The 18,943-nt window shown below is 40.9% G+C and overlaps 1 pseudogene; it reads left to right on the top strand.

Moving 5' to 3' along the window:
- LOC110255601 lies at nucleotides 1,029–2,268 on the top strand (annotated as a pseudogene).

The raw sequence follows: 18,943 nt of genomic DNA, 5'->3' as shown, positions 1-18,943 counted from the left end.
TGGCCATAGAGGTGTCCAACAGGCACGTGAAAAGATGGTCGACATTACTAACAATTCGGGAAACGCAAATCAAAACCACAAAGAGCTATCACCTCACACCTGTCAGAATGGCTAGTATCAAAGGGACAATAACAAATGTCAACCAGAGAATAAACGGGAACTCTCTATGCACTCTTGGTGGGAATGTAAACTGGTGCAGTCACTATGGAAAAACAGTATGGAAATTCCTCAAAAGATATTTTGCTTTTGGGTATTTATCTGGGGGAGAAAAGAGAAAAGACTAGTTGGAAAATATATATGTACCCCTATGTTCATTGCAGCATTATTTACAATAGCCAAGACATGAAAACAACCTAAGCACCACTGATAGATGAATTGATAAAGAGGTGATATAAATACACACACTTCACAAGATTTTATACGCGTGTGTATGAGAATATGCACGTTAACACACATATACATTCATAGAATACTATTCAGCCATAAAGAGTGATATATTGCCATTTGTGACATGGCTATATCTTGGGGCTAACAGTTTAAATGAAGCCCAGAGAAAGACAAATATGGTATGATTTCACTAATATGGACCCTAAACCACAAAACAAAACAAAAAAACTCATAGATTACATAGAATAGATTGATGATTGCCAGAGGGGAGGGGTGGTAGGGGGTTGGGAGTCAAGAGCTACAAATTTCCAGTTACAAAATAATGTACATATAACATACAGCATGGTGACTTAGTCAAAACTATTGTATTGCCAATTTGGAAATAGCTAAGAAAGTAAATCTTCAGTTCTCAATAAAAAAAGTTAATTCCGTAACTTTATATGATGACAGGTGGTAACAAGACTAGTTATGGTGATCATTTTGCAATGTATACAAATGTTGAATTATTGTGTTTTATTCTTGAAAACAATATGATTTTATATGTTGACTTTACTTCAGTTAAAAAAAAAAAAACACTTTAAGCCAGATGTCTCAGAATGGGCTAGGGTGGTAGAGTGGTTGCAGTCTCGTGCTTACAGACCATGCTGAACAGAATGTGCAGCTGGCTTGCCTCAGCACTGTGGGGAGACACATGCACTGCCTTCCATGGCCTCACCCAGAGGTACCTGCACATGTTGGGCTTGCTACGTCCACAGACGAGAGTGAGAAGAGGAAATCGCCCTGCGCCACGTGGCAGTGCTGGAGTTCTTGGTGTGCCCACTTTCCAAGAAGCTGCTCAAATGTGAAGCATCAACAAATGAATCCATCAATGAAGAGTCAAGAATAGCCTATCCATCTATTGATGGGATTCCTAATATAATACCACAGGCAGCTAGAATGACACATCATCCCCCCCAAATAAGAAGGAAGAAGAGAAGTTCCTGCTGTGGTGCAGCAGAAATGAACCTGACTAGTATCCATGAGGATTCGGTTTGATCCCTGGCCTTGTTCATTGGGTCAAGGATCCAGCGTTGCCATGAGCTGTGGTGTAAGGTTGCAGATGTAGCTCAGATCCTGCCATTGCTGTGGCTGTGGTGTAGGCCAGCAGCTATAGCTCCAATGTGACCCCTAGCCTAGGAACTTCCACATGCCTTGGGTGTGGCCCTAAAAAGCAAAAAAAAAAAAAAAAAAGACAGCATGAGATCATATTTAAAAATGACACAATTAAATTTTCTAAATACCATCTACCTTTTAAAAAAGAGTGGCAGGTGATAAGTGGGGGAGAAGAATCTTTCTGTCTTTTCCTACATTCACTGTCCTTTATTCCAGTGGTCTCTTTGGCAGGACTGTTACACTCCGCTTCTGCAGAAGTAAACTTCCCATGGGGTTGCACTAGTGCAACCAGCCTGTGCTTTTAGTCTGCCCACACTAGTGCAATTAGCCTGTGCTTTTACAGTCTGCTCTTGCCAAATACCATACTCATTAATGTGTTCTTTCACCTTTGGACTTGGACGGGTATTACACTTTTCAGGCATAATTAATGCAGTCAGAGCCAAGATGGTATATACTAGTGATATGCTTGAGTGTCTGTCTCTGAAAGCTCAACTACATAGAAATACTGGAAACCCACTTAATTGGCAGGAAAGATGCTTTGCTTGACTTCAGAGGTTTAGACTATGGGAGGCTTAAGCTGCAGAGGCTTCTATATTGTACTTTGGTTCTGCCCTTGTTTTTTGAAGGTTCTGATGTATATGTGGTGTATCAGAAGAAATATTTATTTCCACAAAGTGTCTTGTTAGAAATTAATGGCCCCAACCATCATCTGATGACTTTTTTTTTCTTTCTTTTTTTTTTTTTCAGGGCCACACCTGTGGTATATAGAAAGTCCTGGGCCAGGGGTCAAAGAGGTGCAGCTGCTAGCCCACACCACAGCCAGGGCAATCCTGGACTTGAACCACATCTGTGACCTACACCAGAGCTTGTGGCAACATTGGATCCTTAACCCACAAGTGAGGCCAAGGATCAAACCTGTATCCTTATGGATGCTAGTTGGGTTTTTAACCCTCTGAGCCACAACAGAAACTCCTGATGACTTTATTTCTTATCCCATTCATAACTAAAAATTAATTTGAAATTTTAAAAAATTAAAATTAAAAAAATCACTATATAACATGTCAGAACAGCGATGCCAAACAATGAGATATATGTTAGGTAATTACAGAGAAAAATTTAAAGTTCAAAGATTAAATCTCTGCAAAAAAAAAAGAGACCACCACCAACACCAAAACATGACACACTGGAAAGCTGGGATAAGCTAGTAGAGTGGGAGTACCCCGAGCCCATCTCCTCTCACAGGCACACCAAAAGCACAACTATTCAAAGAATGACCATCAGTGAAAAGGACCTGGAACCTACCAGAAAAGACCTTCGACAACTAAAGATATAAAGAAAGATTGACGAGATATGTGGTAGCAATGGGGTTGTAATACAGTCAAGGACCTCACCCCCCAGGTTGGCAGCCCCCAAATGGGAGAATAAATATAACTTCAGAAGTTCTTTGAAAGAGGGAGAAAGCCCCAAGCCGTATGTTGGCTCCCCAGTCTGGGTGGTCCTACACTGAGAAAATGAGCCCCCAGAGAATTTGTCTTTGAAGGCCAGTGGTTGCTTAATTTTAGGAGTCCCAGAGGGTTGGGGGAAATAGAGATGTCACTCTTTAATGGGTACACACAAAAATTTTCAAATGCTCTGGGATCCAAGGCAGGAGGAGTAATACAATAGGAGCCTGGGTCAGACCTACTTGCTATTCTTGAAGAGTCTTCTGGAGAGGCAAGAGACAATTGCAGCTCACCTTGGGGACATAGACAGTGACAGCAGCCATTGCGGGGAGCTCCTTCTACCACATGGACACTGGTGCTGGCACATGCCACTTTGGAATCCTTCTTCTAGCTTATAGCCCCAGTTCCCAGCCCTACCCAGACCAAAGAGCTTATAGGCACCACTGCTGGGATTGTTCACAAACAGAAGCTGAAAGAGTTCAGAACCAGCAAACCACCTTTATAAGTAATGCTAAAGGAAATTCTCCAAGCAAAAAAAAAAAAAAAAAAAAAAAAAAAGCCACAACTAGAAATGTGAAAATTATTAAAGGAAAAAAGCTCACTCCCAGCTTTTTAAGCATTCTGTTCAGCTCTTTCATACTTCTAGGATCCTCTAAACCTAGACACAAAAACTATTGATTATTGGTAGGCTAGTCCATTTCATCAGCAGTCATTTCAGACTCTGCTATGTGCAAGGCACAGAGCTAAATCTGTGCCAGACATATAGGAAAGGTAGAAAATCATCCACATACAAATCTAGTAGGAAAGTTAAAAGACAAATGTAGTAAAAATCATCTATTCTGACAATAAGCAGTTAAGGGAATACACAAAACAATTAGATGTAAAATATGGTATCAAGACAGTAATCATGAGAAGAGGCTAGTACAAATGCCAGATTGTGAAAACACATGTGAAATTAAGAGTTTAGCAACATAAAATAATCATACACATGGTAGTAGTTGAGCCTGATGATAACCACAAAACAAAAATTTATAATAGACACACAAAAAAAGTAAAAGGAATCCAAATATAATACTAAAGAGCCATCAAATAGAACAAAAATGAAAAGGGACAAAAAAGATCTACAAAACAGGAGTTCCCGTCGTGGCACAGCAGAAACAAATCTGACTAGGAACCATGAGGTTGCAGGTTCGATTCCTGGCCTCACTCAGTGGGTTAAGGATCTGGCATTGCCATGAGCTGTGGTGTAGGCTGCACATATGGCTTGGATCTGGTGTTGCTTTGGCTCTGGTATAAGCCAGCCAGCTGTAGCTCCAATTGGACCCCTAGCCTGGGAACCTCCATATGCCTTGGGCACAGCCCCAAAAACCAAAAAACCAAAAAAAAAAAAAAAAAAAAAAACCACCAAAAAAGATCTACATAACAACCAACAAATTTATATATTGATAATTACTTTAAAAATAGACTAAATGCTCCAGTCAAAGATATAGAGTGGCCAATGAAACAAAAACAATACCTGCAGATAATGCTGCTTATAAGAGACACACTTCAGATCTAAAGACACATACTGACTAAAAGTGAAGGGACAGAAAAAGGTATTCCACACAATAGATATCAAAAGAAAGCCAGGGAGTTCCCGTCGTGGCACAGTGGTTAATGAATCCGGCTAGGAACCATGAGGTTGTGGGTTCGGTCCCTGCCCTTGCTCAATGGGTTAATGATCCGGCGTTGCCGTGAGCTATGGTGTAGGTTGCAGATGCGGCTCGGATCCCACGTTGCTGTGGCTGTGGTGTAGGCCAGCGGCTACAGCTCCGATTCGACCCTAGCCTGGGAACCTCCGTATGCTGCGGGAGCGGCCCAAGAAATAGCTAAAAAAAAAAAGACAGACAAAAGAAAGCCAGGATAGCATACCTATTCCATCAGACTTTACATAGACTGTAAAGACTGTTAAAAGATAAAGAGGAACACTACATAATGATCAAGGGATCAGTCCAAGAAGTAGATATAACAACTGTAAGTATATATGTATCCAATACAGGAGCACCTAAATACATAAAGCAAATATTAACTGATATAAAGGGGAAACTGACAGTAACACAATAAAAATGAGGAACTTTAAAACTCCACTTATATCAAGGGATAGGTCAGAAAATCAATAAAGAAACACTTTAAAAGTTCAAACATTCAAATGACCTTAAATGACATATGGATGTATGTACGTGTGTATAACAGAGAAAGAAAACCAAAATAAACAAATGAGACCTTATCGACTTTACAAGCTTCTGCGTAGCAAAGGAAACCATTAAAAAAAAAAAAAAAAAGCAACCAAAAAAAGACAACTTACGAATAGGAGAAAATAGTTGCAAACAATGTAGTTGAGGGAGTTCCTGTCCTGGCACAGCGGAAACAAATCTGACTAGGAACCATGAAGTTGTGGGTTTGATCCCTGGACTCGCTCAGTGGCTTAAGGATTGGGGTTGCCATGAGCTGTGGTGTAGGTTGCAGATATGGCTCATATCTCATGTTGCTGTGGCTGTGGTGTAGGCCGGCGGCTGTAGCTTCCGTTCGACCCCTAGCCTGGGAACCTCCATATGCTGAGAGTGAGGCCCTAAAAGAGCAAAAAAAAAAAAAAAAAAAAAATACCACCGAAAAACCAAAAACCTAAACCAAAAGCAATGCAATTGACAAGGGCGTAATCTCCAAAACACACAAACAACTCATGCAACTCAACAACAACAACAGAAAAATAGGCAGAAGACCTAAATAGACATTTCTCCAAAGAAGACATACAGATGGCCAACAGGCACATGAAAAGATGCTCAACATCACTAATTATCAGCAAAATGCAAATCAAGACTCTAATGAGGTCCTACTTCACACCAGTCAGAATGGCCATCACTAAGAAGTCTACAAATAACAAATACTGGAGAAGGTATAGAGAAAAGGCAACTCTCCTACACAGTTGATAGGAATGTTAGTGCAACTGCCATGAAAAACAGTATGGAGGTTCCTCAGAAAACTAAGAATAGAATTATACCATGAGATCCAGCAATATCTTGCAGAATATTTAGTCATAAGTAAACAATCCCAATGGATTTCCTTTGAGTGTCATAAAGGTCTCAGAGCACTCTAACAGATAATGGCTACATGCAACTTGAAAGCAGACGTTTCATTCATCTCTAGATTCCTAAGATTTAATTTTGTGCTTGCACAAAGCAGAGTCTGAAATGATTGCTATTGAAACAGACTAATAGCATACTAATAATCAACACTCAGTTTCTGTGTCTAGATTTAGACGATCCTAGAAATTAGAGAAAGCAAACACAATTCTCGATGCAACCAGGCAATTCACAAAGAGTTCTTGGGCCTCCTTTGTCCCCACCCTTCCAGACAGTTCTAAACCAACCAGACCAGATTCCCAAAGAAGCCCCCTATGTTCTCCCAGCGCCCTGGGCACATGTGCTCCATGGCAGTCGTATTGCACATAATTACCTGTTTGCTCGTCCACCATACTTCAGTCACTACACTCTGAGTACTTGGAGAGCAGGGACTGCACCGCAGTGTCACTAATAATATTCATGAGAATAATTATAATCTTCTCATCTAATTCTCTCAATAACATAGATAATAAAATTACTCCTGTTTTACACTTGAGACACTAGACTTATCCATAGATTAGTAATTTGTTTAAATTCATATATAATTTTTAAAATTTTATGATTTTTATTTTTCCATTATAGTTGGTTTACAATGTTCTGTCAATTTCTACTGTACAGCAACGTGACCTAGTCATATATATATATATTTTTTTTTCTTTTTCTCACATCATCTTCCATCATGTTCTGGCACAAGTGACTGGATATAGTTCCCTGTGCAATAGAGCAGGAGCTCATTGCTTATCCACTCCAAATAAATATTCATATAATTTTAAGAGAGGCAGTTTGGATTCCAATCCAGGACAGCCTGACTTCAAATTTTATGGTCTCAATTACCAGCTCTAACTTATCTCAGCCTTTTGGTCGGTCCGTCCGTCCTTCCCTCCTTCCTCCCTCTCTCCCTTGTTCAATAATTAGCATGGTATCTGGCACAAAAGTGACATGATGACATCTAAGGCATATCTGTTCAAAGAATGACTGACAGATGTTTAAGACAGAATCTACACTGGCCATCACCAGGAATTTTTGTCACTTTCCAAAGACAACATACCAGTGATCCAAGAATGCACCATTTTAAATACTCTGAGAGGCAAATCAAACTATAATTCTTTCTACAGAGACATGCATTTGGCTTAAGACTGATCCTTTCAGATAACATTCTAGGAACTGATTTTAAAGAGCTAGGTTTTGTACTCAGTGACAGGAAAAGAATAAAGTAAAAAGCCCTAGCACCAGCCTTCTTGGTATTCCTTCCACTAGTAACACAGATATCCTAATAATGGAATACATGGCCAAAATTTTTTTTTTAAATTTCAGAGATGGTAAGAGTGTGTGAAATACTGACGCACATGACTTAGCATGATCTTAGAGTTTATTTTATACTCTCCATTTAAATTTATGAAGAGAAAGATTACTATAATAGAGACAAGTTGGCAGTTGTGATCATTAACAGCGAGCTATTGCCCATGGGTATGCAATACAATGTAGTACATGCTGATTTCTTTTAATGTTTACTATTTTGAGATTGTGATTGAAAATTACTGTTGAACTGCAGATGACACAAGCTGTGTTCCACAAACGATAAATATCATAAGCTGGTTATAAAAGCAGTAAGGTGTTACTATGTTTGTGTCATTAGATTTACTTTACTGACATAAACAGTTCAAAACAACACCATTTACATGTAATTTAAGTACTATACAACTTATTTTTACAAATAGCACCATACACTGTGCTTTATGCAAATGGAAGTGTTCAGGCTTCTTTTTTTTTTTTTTTTTTTTGGTTTTTAAGGGCCACACTTTTGGCATATGGAAGTACCCAGGCTAGGGGTCAAATCAGAGCAGTAGCCACCAGCCTACACCACAGCTAGAGCAACACCAGATCCAAGCCTCATTTGCAACCTATACCACAGCTCACGGCAACACGGGATCTTTAATCCATTGAGTGAGGCCAGGGATCGAACTCATGGATACCAGTCGGGTTCTTAACTCCCTGAGCCAGAAGAGAACTCCCAGGCTCCTTTCAACTTGACTGAACCACCATCACTCTTCTAGTAAACTATATTCATATCATTTCAGTGGCATACTTTCAACATTAACTTGTTAGAGGAACTGCTCCTCCAAAGAGGGGGAAAAAAAAGAGTGAAATCAAGCAAAAAGAAGGAGTGAAAGAAAGGCAGGTTTCTTGTCTTTATATTCTGTGAAATAGATTAAATAAATTCAGAGTCAAACATCAAGATGATTCCAAGCTGCATCTCCCCAGCAAGCAGATGAAATCTACATTAAAATCATGCAGACGGCTGTTTCCTGGGCAGCATCAGTTTTAACAGGAGGGCCCGTGGGAGATTCTCAGTGGAGCCAATCTAAGGGAAAAGCTGGGGCTGGCGGGGTGGGGGGATGATATCCAGCTCCACCACCATACCCTGTGAGGCTGAGGCATTATCAGGGGCCCTCTTGAAGGTGAATAGCCAGCATCTCTGCTATGAAGATTTCATGGGGAAACCATTCTTGCAAACCAGCCTCTATGAATTTTACAAAGACTAAATTCTCATGTCCACAAAGTAAATGAAAAGGGCTTCCTTAGTGATTCTTAAAAGCCAGTGCATAGCTCAGCTCAGTCCACCCCCCCCTTTTTTCTTTTTAGGGCCACACTGCAGCATATGGAAGTTCCCAGGCTAGGGGTCTAATCAGAGCTGTAGCTACTGGCCTACACACAGCTACAGCAATGCAGGATCTAAGCTGTGTCTGCGACCTACACCACAGCTCACAGCAACACTGGATCCTTAAACCACTGAGCAAGGCCAGGGATCAAACCTGTGTCCTCATGGCTACTAGTCAGGTTCATTACTGCTAAGCCACGATGGAACTCCTTCAGTCCACATTTTATTTTTCAAAGGTAAAGAGATGAGCTTAGGTTCATCTCACACTCTGATGACCCCTGAGATACTTAGTCTTGTTTTCCTCTCTATAAGATTTATACAGGGATGATGTGGGGCCAGAACCTTCTCCTCATCCTTGAACTGCCTGTGGTGAGGTAGCTTGGGTACCTCCCCAAGTGGATTCTCCTTTGAGAGATACCGATGTGTCATTCATGTCACTTCACACCCTGAGTGTTGACCATTTCGGGTGTGTTATAGCCTTCTTTGCTTGAGGAGGGGGCTCAATGATGAGTGTCTCCCTAGGTGAGGAAATAACATGTTTTCCCACAAAACCCTACATTTCTCTTAGAGCTTGGCTTTTTATTTATTTTTAATTAATTTATTTAGTCTTTTGTCCTTTTAGGGCCACACCTGAGGCACATGGAGGTTCCCAGGCCAGGGGTCCAATCGGAGCTGTGGCTCCTAGCCTATGCCAGAGCCACAGCAATGCCAGATCTGAGCCGAGTCTGCAACCTACACCACAGCTCACGGCAACACCGGATCTCCAACCCACCAAGTGAGGCCAGGGATCGAACCTGCAACCTCATGGTTCCTAGTCAGATTTGTTTCTGCTGTGCCACGATGAGAACGCCGAGCTTGGCTTTTTAAAACACAGAAATGGGAGTTCCCATCGTGGCTCAGTGGTTAACAAATCCGACTAGGAACCATGAGGTGGCAGGTTCGATCCCTGGCCTTGCTCAGTGGGTTAAGGATCCGGCGATGCCGTGAGCTGTGGTGTAGGTTGCAGATGCGGCTCAGATCCCGCATTGCTGTGGCTCTGGCGTAGGCTGGCAGCTACAGCTCCGATTGGACCCCTAGCCTGGGAACCTCCACATGCCGTGGGAGCTGCCTTAGGAAAGGCAAAAAGACAAAAATAAATAAATAAATAAAACACAGAAATGGTGTTTCTAATGAACAAACACAAATGGTACTGGGTGGATATAATCCATAATTAAAACTCTGAAAGAATATGCTGGGAAATGATGGAAGACCCTGGCATAAACAGAACGGCAACAGTGATGTGGTTTTCCATTCAGAAAGGAGAGACTACCCAGTTATTCAAGGATTCAAAGGTAAGCTCCAAAAGCCAAGATCTGGGCTTGTCCTCTCTGGGGCAGCACTCCAAGGCCCAGCATTGGACACACAGTACTGAACACACAGTACCTATTTGGAAAAGAGATATTAAGGAGAAAAATCAGTGTTGTCTATGGAGTTCCTGCCATGGCTCCGTGGTCAATGAACCCGACTAGTATCCACGAGGGCACGGGTTCCATCCCTGGCCTCGCTCAGTGGCCAGGATCTGGCATTGCCATGAACTGTGGTGTAGGTTGCAAATGTGGCTTAGATCCTGCATTGCCATGGCTGTGGCATAGGTGGGCGGCTGCAGTTCCAATTCAACCCCTAGCGTGGGAACTTCTATATGCTGTGGGTGCAGCCCTAAAAAGACAAAAAACAAAAAAAAAACCATTGTCTAATTTTGAAAAAATACCAATTTGACACCAAATAATTATTGTCTTTTGCATATGTAATTTCTTTTTTTGGTCTTTTTCTCTTTTATGGCTGCCCCTGAGGCATGTGGAAGTTCCCAGGCTAGGGGTCAAATCGGAGCTGCAGCTGCAGGCCTACACCACAGCCACAGCAACACTGGATCCGAGCTGCATCTGCAACTCCAGATCCTTAACTTAATGAGCAAGGCCAGGGATCTAACCCGCATCCTCAGGGACCATGTTGGGTCCTTAACCTGTCAAGCCACAGAGGGAACTCCCTGCATATGTAATTTCTGATTTATGAGAATTACAACAAAACATTTCTTGTTTAGAGTGTGAAGCTCTTTTTGGCTGGACGCACACGTACTTCGATATATGACTTATGACTGTGGTCGTCAACCTCAGGACCTGTGGGTGGCTGCTTCCTGCCCAGGACCATCATTTTCGTTTTTATAATGAAAATTCCTCAGCCTTTATTTGCTCTCTGCCAGCTGCTCCATGCTGCTTGGCTGTTGAGCTAATGCTGGCTTTCCTACATTATTACTAAGTATGTTCCTTGAAGCATTTCTTTTGTCCCTATTTAGACAGAAGGCCCAGCCTCAATTGCTCACTTGGACATTGCTTTGATAACTTGCTGTCAGGCATTCTATTTACATGATCAACCTATTGAAACTGAATTACCATAAGTATGATTTTTCCTACTAGTATTCTGACAGTGCTCTGGGCCCTCATTAATGCGGATAATTTTGCCATTTAATTTTATATATAGCATAAAGGGAGAATTGCCTAGGAACTGGATCTAATATCAATGACAGGCCTGACCAAAGCTCAAAGAAGTAGAATTCTCTGGAGTCGGCCATGCCCTGAGTTCTTAATTAGAATTTCATGGAACGGGAGTTCCTGTTGTGGCTCAGCTGTAACAAACCTGACTAGTATCTGAGGTTGCAGGTTCCATCCCTGGCTTTGCTCAATGGATTAAAGGATCTGGTGTTGCTGTGAGCTATGGTGTAGGTTGCAGATGCAGCTCAGATCTGGCGTTGCCTTGGCTGTGGCATAGCCTGTCAGCTGCAGCTCCGATTCAACCCCTGGCCCTGGAACTCCCATATGCCACAAGTATGGCCCTAAAAAGAAAAAAAAAATTTCATGGAAGTAATCAGAATTGGTCCTATCATAGCAATTCCCTGTTTTCTCTCTACTGGTGTTTTTCTACCTTTTTTTTTTTTTTTTGCCTTTTTGCCTTTTCGCCTTTTCTAGGGCTGCTCCCAGCGCGGCATATGGAGGTTCCCAGGCTAAGGGTCTAAATGGAGCTGTAGCCACCCGCCTATAAAACAGCCACAGCAACTCGGGATCCGAGTAATGTCTGCAACCCACACCACAGCTCACGGCAACACCGGATCCTTAACCCACTGAGCAAGGCCGGAGGTTGAACCCACAACCTCATGGTTCCTAGTCAGATTCATTAACCACTGCACACGACGGGAACTCCTTTTTTTTTTTTTTTCTTTTTTGACCGCCTTGTGGCATATGGTGTTCCTAGGCCAGGCATCAGAACCGAGCCTCTGTTGCTACCTACCCTGAAGCTGCAGCAACACTGAATCCTTAATCCATTTTCCTGGCCAAGGATCGAATCTGCATCCCAGTGCTCCAGAGAGGCTGCCAATCCTGTTGCACCACAGTGGGAACTCCTGCTTACATAGTCTAATTCTACTTTCTTTGTTTTGTTTTTTGATTTTTTTTTTTTTTTTTTTTTTTTGTCTTCTTAGGGCCTCCAGTTCCAAGCTGTGTCTGCGATCTACACAGCTTGGCAATGTCAGATCCTTAACCCCTGAGTGAGGCCAAGGATTGAACCTCTGTCCTCATGGATGCTAGTCAGATTCATTTCCACTGAGCCACGATGGGAACTCCCCTTTTTATCTATTTTCTGTTATGTGAACACCAGGTTGGGAAGTGGGTAATAGGATATCACTTAACACATTTAAGAAATATAAAAATAGATGCAAAATTTACAAAAATGAGAGGAATAAATGGTAAAGCAATGATGAAAATTCTGTTTGAGTGAAGAGAGAAGAATTAGAAAGGAGGAAATTAAAAGCATCTTTTCTAACTTCCATAATTACCTGCTAACCTGTAACAGCAGATTTCTGGTCTTATGAAGAAGTTTAAATGTGAAAAGGAAAATAAAATGAAGATGATCTTGCCGTCTCTCAAATGGGAAGCAGGAAATCAAAATCTGAAAATGTCCATCTCAAGAATGGTGGATACAATTTTACACATCCAAAAAATTAAAAAGACAAAGTCATGGTTATCTAGCCTCAGTGGGGAACGTCCTTCTAAATAAAAACTTTTTCTAATAATTGAAGGTAAAGCTTCTTTAATCAACCATTCTTTTCATTTTGACTACCTGTGATAGAAATCTTCTTAAAGTGCAAGGATGTGTCCCCATCTTCCTGAGCAGAGAACACTGAAAGTAATTTAACGTTTCCTTGCTGCCCTGGTGTTATTACTGTGAACATCAGCTCCTGCATTTCACTGGAATATGACGCCACCCTCGGGGACTGCTGAGTGCACATGCAACGATCACACGTGACACAAAGTGAGTCCCGACTCCTGATCTTTTAGAATATATATTCTTTTTTGTCATTTTAGGGCCGCACCTGCGGCATATGGAGGTTCCCAGGCTAGGGGTCAAATCGAAGAGACAGGTGCCAGCCTACACCACAGCCCAGCAACGCCAGATCCAAGCTGCATCTTTGACCTACACCACAGCTCACAGCAAAGCCGGATCCTGAACCCACGGAGCAAGGGCAGGGAGCGAACCTGCAACCTCATGGTTCCTAGTTGGATTCATTTCTGCTGTGCCACAATGGGAACTCCTGATCTTTTAAAATATTAATTTGATTTCTTTTTTTTAAATTTCTGGCCTTTAGATATTGGTACCATTATCAGACAAATCCTGCTATGGCAAAGTCCCTCACTTGCAATTTGCTGTGGACTGGGTACACTTACCCACACATAATACATATAATGTGTGTATATATATATGTGTGTGTGTGTGTATGTGTGTGTGTATAAACATACATATAAATACATGTGTATATATGTATGTATATGTAAATTTTATATGTTTATATAAAAATTGGTTCTACAAGAGGGCCTAAAGGGCTCTTGTATTAATAAATGCACAGCCCTTAGTGCATACCTTTGTGATATATACTTACTCTATGCAGAAAGCCTGTTGTTTTCTCTACTTTTTCTGATTCATGATTGCATTCCACAACCAAGCATCTCAAATTTAAAGGAGCACTAGATTCATTTTGGGAACGCTGCTAAAAATGCAGATTCTGAGTAGACTCTCCTACCTGTCTGAGTAGGAGTCCAAGAGTCTACATTTCCAACAAACTTCTAGGATTACATCCTGAATGGCAAGGTTTAAGATATTTTATTATTTATTTATTTTAGGTCTTTTTAGGGCTGCACCCATGACATATGGAGGTTCCCAGGGTAGGGGTTGAACTGGAGCTGTAGCTGCCAGCCTATGCCACAGCCACAGCCACAGCCACGTGAGATCCAAGCCACATCTGTGAACTACACCACAACTGACGGCAACACCAGATCCTGTACCACTGAGTGAGGCCAGGGATGGAACCTGCATCCTCATGTATACTAATTAGGTTCTTAACCCGCTGAGCCACAATGGGAGCTCCTAAGATTATTTTAGATACAGTGATCTAGATTAGGAATCCACAAACTATAGCTTGTGGGCCAAATCTAGCCCACACCCATTTTCATATGGCCTGTGAGCCAAGAAAAATTTTTTACAACTTTTAAATGTTTGGAAAAAGTAAAGAGAAGAAGAATATCTTGTGACACATGAACATTATATGAATTTTAAGTGTCCATCCATGGAGTTTTATTGGAACACAACCACATTTGTGTAGCTGCTTCTGTGCTACAACGGAGTAGTTGCAACAGAGAAAGCATGGCCCACAAAGCCTAAAATGTGTTTCTCTAGCCCTTTACAGAAATAGTTGACAACCCATGATCTAGATGACAATACTTGATGTTTGAATAACATGTTGCAAACTGCAGAGGTGGGTTCAACAGATACTGCTGGTGCAGGACCACGCTGTGCAGTTGGGCAGAATGCTCCCTGCTTGAGGAGGGTTGATGGGGAAGAAACGGCTTCAAAGACACATGAAGTAGCACAGAGGCCAGAAGAGGCCCATCAGAGATGACAACTAGCCCTAAACTACACGGCTGACAAGAAGAGCTGCTAGGGCACAGCATCAAGTCAGGTGGCTTCCCACTGTACCCCAAGGTGATGTGCTAGGAGAACTGTTGGAGTGACAGTTCTCATTTTTTCTTCAACTAGTTTCAAAATGAGTGCATTTTCAATCATTTCAAGATACACGATGACTTCTTTTGTTCTGATGGTAAAAACATCCTTTCAAACGATAAAGTAGGCCAAAAAACATCTCCACTAATATTTTCTTCCAAAGTTTTAATATCCAAATCAAAAATGAAAACAGAAATTACATTCATTGAGAAAGACCTATTCATCTTTTAGATTCAAATGAGACTCTCTTTTTTCCCAAATGCTTCTTTGATATAAAACAGATTCCATTAAAACCTGAAACCCCCAACATCCATTTGTGATAAAAACTCTCGCCAAAGTGGGTATAGAGGGAACATTCCTTAACATAATCAAAGCCATTTATGACAAACCCACAGCGAATATAATACTCAATGGAGAAAAACTGAAAGCCTTCTCACTCAAATCTGGAACAAGAGAGGGATGCCCACTCTCACCACTGCTCTTCAACATAGTTTTGGAAGTCCTAGCCACAGCAATTAGACAAACAAAAGAAATAAAAGGCATCCAAATAGGAAAAGAAGAGAGAAAGCTGTCACTGTATGCAGACAACATGATACTATACATAGAAAACCCTAAGGACTCAACCCAAAAGCTACCTGAACTGATCAACAAATTCAGCAAAGTAGCAGGATATAAGATGACATTCAGAAATCAGTTGCATTTCTGTATACTAACAATGAAACATTAGAAAAGGAATACAAAAAGACAATACCTTTTAGAATAGTACCTCAAAAAATCAAATTCCTGGGAATACACCTGACCAAGGAGGTAAAGGACTTACATGCCAAGAACTATATAACAATAATCAAGGAAATTAAAGAAGACATAAAGAAACGGAAAGATATTCCATGTTCCTGGATTGGAAAAATTCATATTGTAAAAACAGCCATACTACCCAAAGCAATCTACAGATTTAATGCAATCCCAATCAAATTACCCATGACATGTTTCACAGAACTAGAACAAACAATCCAAAAATTTATATTGAACCACAAAAGACCCAGAATTGCCAAAGCAATCCTGAGAAACAAAAACCAAGCAGGAGGCATAACTCTTCCAGACTTCAAGCAATATTACAAAGCCACAGTCATCAAAACAGTGTGGTACTGATACCAAAACAGACAGACAGACCAATGGAACAGAATAGAGAACCCAGAAATAAACCCAGACACCTATGGTCAATTAATCTTTGACAACGGAGGCAAGAGTATAAAATGGGAAAAAGACCATTTATTCAGCAAGAACTGCTGGGAAACCTGGACAGCTGCATGCAAATCAATGAAACTAGAACACACCCTCACACCAGGCACGAAAATAAACTCAAAATGGCCGAAAGACATAAATATAAGACAAGACACCATCAAACTCCTGGAAGAGAACATAGGCAAAACATTCTCTGACATCAACCTTATGATTATTTTCTCAGGTCAGTCTCCCAAGGCAACAGAAATGAGAGCAAAAATAAACCAATGGGACCTAATCAATCTGACAAGCTATTGCACAGCAAAGGAAACCAAAAGGAAACCAAAAAGATAACTTACAGAATGGGAGAAAATAGCTTCAAACGATGCAATGGACAAGGGCTTAATCTCTAGAACATACAAGCAACTTATACAACTCAACAGCAAAAAAGCCAACCACCCAATGGAAAAATGGGCAAAAGACCTGAATAGACCATTTTCCAAGGAAGATATACAGATGGCCAACCAGCACATGAAGAAATGCTCAACATTCCTGATTATTAGAGAAATGCAAATCAACACTACAATGAGATACCACGTCACACCAGTCAGAATGGCCATCATTAATAAGTCCACAAATAACAAGTGGGGGGGAGGGGTTGTGGAGAAAAGGGAACCCTCCTGCACTGTTGGTGGGAATGTAAGCTTGTATAGCCGCTATGGAGAACAGTATGGGGGTACCTTAGAAATCTATACATAGAACTACCATATGACCCAGCAGTTCCACTCTTGGGCATATATCCGGACAAAACTTTCCTTAAAAAAGACATATGCACCCGCATGTTCATTGCAGCACTATTCACAATAGCCAAGACATGGAAACAACCTAAATGTCCATTGACAGATGATTGGATTAGGAAGATGTGGTATATATACACAATGGAATACTACTCAGCCATAAAAAGAACAACATAATGCCATTTGCAGCAACATGATGGAACCTGAGACTCTCATACTGAGTGAAGTAAGTCAGAAAGAGAAAGACAAATACCATATGATATCACTTATAACTGGAATCTAATATACAGTACAAATGAACGTTTCCACAGAAAAGAAAATCATAGACTTGGAGAATAGACTTGTGGCTGCCTGATGGGAGGGGAGGGAGTGGGAGGATCGGAACTTGGGGTTAACGCATGCAATTATTGCTCTTGGAATGGATTTACGATGAGACCCTGCTGTGTAGCATTGAGAACTATGTCTAGATACTTACATCGCAACATAACAATGGGAGGAAAAAGTATGCATACATGTATGTGTAACTTGCTCCCCATGCTGTACAGCGGAAAAAAAAAAACAAAACCCGAAACTCCACTCCTTGGATTTAAAGGGCAGCTTCCAAATAATAGTAAACTTTGGAGTTCCCATTGTGGCTCAGCGGACATGAATCTGACTAACATCCTTGAGGATGCAGGTTCGATCCCAGCATCGCTAAGGGGGTTAAGGATCCGGCACTGCCGTGAGCTGTGGTGTAGGGCGCAGACACGGCTCGGATCTGACGTTGCACTGGCTGTGGAGTAGGCCAGTGGCTACACCTCCTATTCAGCCCTTAGCCTGGGAACCTCCATATGCTGGCTCTAAAAAGACAAAAAAATAAAATAAAATTTGGGCTCAACACTTGTTATTATGAAAGTGATTTTAGATCTACTGAAAATATTTGCTTATCCTTTATTACTAAAAAATTTTTCTTGAAAGGTTTATGTGGTCTAATACAATATCTTCTCTTCCAACCTGTGATCTATATAAACATGATGGTTTTACAAATAAGAATGAACTATGGGGAATAAAATGAATTCTTTATTAAATTTATGGAGTCACCGCAATCCCACTCTTGGGCATCTATCCGGACAAAACTCTACTTAAAAGAGACACATGCACCCGCATGTTCACTGCAGCACTATTCACAATAGCCAGGACATGGAAACAACCCAAATGTCCATCGACAGATGATTGGATTCGGAAGAGGTGGTATATATACACAATGGAATACTACTCAGCCATAAAAAAGAACAACATAATGCCATTTGCAGCAACATGGATGGAGCTAGAGAATCTCATCCTGAGTGAAATGAGCCAGAAAGACAAAGACAAATACCATATGATATCACTTATAACTGGAATCTAATATCCAGCACAAATGAACATCTCCTCAGAAAAGAAAATCATAGACTTGGAGAAGAGACTTGTGGCTGCCTGATGGGAGGGGGAGGGAGTGGGAGGGATCGGGAGCTTGGGCTTATCAGACACAACTTAGAATAGATTTACAAGGAGATCCTGCTGAATAGCATTGAGAACTATGTCTAGATACTCATGTCGCAACAGAAGAAAGGGTGGGGGAAAAACTGTAATTGTAATGTATACATGTAAGGATAACCTGACCCCCTTGCTGTACAGTGGGAAAATAAAAAAAATATTAAAAAAAATTTATGGAGTCAGTTGGGTGTTTCCATCAGCAGGGGATGTTCGGGATCTAGTTTCTTTCATTTCTCACTAGCAGAACTAAGAAAACAAGAGAGTTCTTAGCTTCAGAAAGCAAGAATCACAGGCAATGCAAATCTCTATATAAGGTTTAACATCACATTTATCCTCCATTGGACGACATGCTAAAATTTATTAGACTGAAATGAGAACATGAAGAAAACTCTAATTTTAGAGCTTAAAGAGACTAAGTTTGGCCAATCAAAAAATACGTATATACACACCCACATATATAGCATATACATAATATATACATCTATAAAAAATATATATACTTTTTTTTTTTGTCTTTTGTCTTTTCAGGGC

The sequence above is a fragment of the Sus scrofa genome, chromosome 10 (genome assembly GCF_000003025.6).
Source record: "Sus scrofa isolate TJ Tabasco breed Duroc chromosome 10, Sscrofa11.1, whole genome shotgun sequence".
Taxonomy (NCBI): Eukaryota; Metazoa; Chordata; class Mammalia; order Artiodactyla; family Suidae; genus Sus; species Sus scrofa.
The sequence above is the reverse complement of the archived record's forward strand: the minus strand, read 5'-3'. Positions and strand labels throughout refer to the sequence as shown.